The sequence below is a fragment of the Petaurus breviceps genome, unplaced genomic scaffold (assembly GCF_028583685.1).
Source record: "Petaurus breviceps papuanus isolate PSGF00001 unplaced genomic scaffold, PetGlider_PUasm1.0 88995, whole genome shotgun sequence".
Classification (NCBI taxonomy): Eukaryota; Metazoa; Chordata; class Mammalia; order Diprotodontia; family Petauridae; genus Petaurus; species Petaurus breviceps.
In genome coordinates, this window is record NW_027186998.1 from 14,815 (window position 1) to 18,425 (window position 3,611).

Consider the following 3,611-nt stretch of genomic DNA (forward strand, 5'->3'; position numbering starts at 1 on the left):
AGAATATTTTCCTGAGAACCCCCTATGATGCATAACTGAGTATTTTTGGATTCACTTGTTTCCATGATAGGATACCTATAGGAGATGTATGTCTATCATCTTTGGTGTTGAAATGATGATTTTTATATCTATTGCTATCTCATAACCTAAGTTGCTGTATAGATCCCTTCAAACCTCTCATATCAGCAAGAGTCAAAGCTGGGGTAAAGAAACTGACACCTTCAGGATAGGGTGTCTTATAGACAGGAAGCCAAAGAATTCAGTTCAGGTCAATAAGGGTCTACTGAGACCTTAGTAGAGGAACCTTTCCATTTAAGGGAAGGTATTTTTTTCCTTTAACATCAAAGAACCCAGGGGCGGCCAGGTGGCTCAGCGAGTAAGAGCACCGGCTCCAGTGTTGGGATGACCTGGGGATCAAATACTTAGCACCACACCCAGAAATAACTGGCCGTGTAACCTTGAGCAAGTTACTTAACCCTGATTGCTTAAAAAAAAATCAAAGAACCTAAATCCTTCTGTATTAATAAGAAGTCTTAGAACTTCTACAGAGATAAGAGTAGCTTAGAGAGATGAGAATAGAAGGCAGCAGGATCTAGTGTATAAAGCATTGAATGGGCTCACTGAAGGTCTTAAAGGAATGACTGGGCAGAAAGGGAAACGAGGCAACAGATATAAATCACATATGCTTGATAGTCACTGGAAGGGGAGACAAGGAAAGCAGGAGGGACAGATGGCTTTGTCTATATGGAATATAACACTAGGAGATGGATGGTGAATGTCATTCAGGATTTGGAAGCAAAGGAGCTGGATTGGAATCCGAGCCCTACTACCTACTGAGGACAATGGCTACAGCTGTAGCCTCACTTACTCTCTGATTCTGTATACTCCCAGGGTTATTATTTTCTGTTTTTACTAGCCCTGCACACCTGGGCAATATTTACCTACATGCCTGATTTCACAGAAGTATAGTCTCAGTCAAACTTTTGGTATTTCATTCACAAATTTCCTTCAAAACTAAAAAAAAACATATTTTTGACATTTATTTTCTCTGATTATTGCTCCTGTGAGTGGGTGATATCAATGTCTTACCCGATTAACTGGTACATTGAAGAGTGAAACCAACTCGGTGGTGTCTCCACTGCTAGAAATTTTTATACTATATCAGATGACCTTTGCTATAATGAAGAGTTTCATAGGTAATTTTGATACTGATGATTTACCCTGAATTTCTATTTTCACTGAAGGAATTCATTACTCACTTCCTATCATAAATCCAGGACTTCATTTAGCTCCATTCTTTTCCCCTTACCTAGGAATAACTGTCCCACGGGTTAAAAACAAATACAAGTAGATTGTAGAATTCATTTCAGCGTGGTATTAGGAGTTGGACATAATACAGCAGCCTGAAAGTAACCGTGAAATGATGATTTTTTGATGTCACTACACAATGACATTTGAAGTGTTTTTCCTTGTCCTAAACTTTTAAGTAAACTGCAGTATACTGTTTGAATACAAGATGTTACTGAAAGACTGCGCCATGCCCCTCCATGGCAATTAATTGGTCAACAAGCATTTATTACCTTCTTTGTGCAACTCATGGAGAACAGTCCATGGGTGTATATGGGAAATAAAGTGTCAAGTCTGAGGGACAACAAGTAGGTGAACTGCAATAAAACACATGAAGGATAACAGTACATAGTAAGTATATATATATATATATATATATATATATATATGTATATATATATATATATAATATGTAGTATAAGTAGAATATAATAAGTATATAAGTAATATATAATAAGTATATAAGTAGTATATAATAAGTATATAAGTAGTACATAATAAGACTAACAAGGTAGAATATAACTAAAATGTGAAGGGCTTTAAATGACAAAGAGACAATCGTGTCTTTGTTTCCTCCCAGATGCACAGGTGACACACTTGTGAGGGATAACTTGCAGTGAAGTTTCCCCATTCTGAACATCCTATATACATTCTTATTTCTTCCTTATACTCTGTAATTAAGTTCAGTATCATTTCCCCACATATATATATATATATGTATGTGTATACACACACACACGCATATATATATATATATATATACATACATACACACACATAGGTCATTGTGTATTTCAAGGTAATGTAAGGGCTATTGGGTATTAATACAATTGAGTGGATTAACTATTAAGACCAAATTAGAGATGTTTTAATTTGAGGAAAAGAATGGTAGTGTGAGAGGTAGCAAAGGGTTAAGTTTCTATAGAACTGGAAGAATTGCTGAAACAAGACTACTGATAAAAAGTACCAGACAGTAGCCTTGGGAAGAGTTGAGGCAGTAGCCTTTGGAAGAAGTTAGGTTCCCAGTTCCCAGAGAATTCCTAGATAATACTAAAAATGAAATAATGTAGAATAAAAAGAGCTGGCAGCAGCAGGTGGATTTGACCAATCAGAAAGCAGGCAGTGGCCTTGGTACACTCAGGCCCAGATAAGGACACATCTAGGTTGGACTGAAGGGGGTTCAGTATTCTGGAGTTGTTACTGCCCTTGCTTAGTGGACCTCATGTATTATGTATGTCATCTAACAAAATTAGAGCCTCATTAGTAATAATTATGGTAATGGTTTGAGATTGCTTTGCGCCAACTGGTTGGCATTAATAAGAAGATTGTGAGCTTGCCTTACCAACCAATGGTAAGGTGGGACATTTGAGAGGGCGTGAAATTCCCAGGTTAGGGTTTTATAATCACGCCTTTGCCTTCTGTAAGGTGCTTCTCCTTTCTGGTCCTTTGTCAGATTGGGGATGCCTTTTCTCGAGAAATCATAATAAATTTTTTTCTACTTTCTTCCTTAAGAAGCCTATGAGTTTAATTTGGGCAAGGGTCTTTACTGTCCCACACACATTGAAGTTTATTGAACAAGTTTCTTGACTAGTGCTCGAAACATTTCAGTAAACACGCTTTTGACCCCAGATGCCACCAATGGACTGTGCTGTGTTTCTCAGCGGAAAATGATTGGTCAACAAGCACTTATTAAGTGCCTACTGTGTACTAGTCATGAGGGACAGCCTTTGCAGAGATATGTACATGGGAAATGAAGTGTCACAAGTGAGGAACAGGAAGCAGGCACATCTGGCTGAACAGAGCTCTTGAAGGGCAATAGCGCCCTCCTATTTCTCCAGTCTTCTTGCACCTTAGTCTTAGATCCAGTGACGCTGACCTCCTGCCTGTTCTACAAACATCTCTCAGCTCCCGGCATTTTCCCTGGCTGTCCCCATGCTCGGAATGCTCTTCTTTCTCATCTCACTTCCCTGGCTTTCATTAAGTCCCCTCTAAAATCCCATCTTCTCTAAGAAGCCTTTACTAAACCGTCTTAATTCTAGTTCCTTTCTTTGTTTAATTATTTCCTATTTGTTCTGTATATAGCTTGTTCACATGTATTAATTTGTTGTCTCTTCCCTTTGAGTTGGAGCTCCTCGAGGGCAGGAACAGGTCTTTTGTTGTTTTTAACAACACAACACTGGCTTAGCACAGTGCCTGGAACTTTGTAGGTACTGAATAACTGTTTATTGATCAATAGTACTGTTATCACATAGTGTATAATAAGG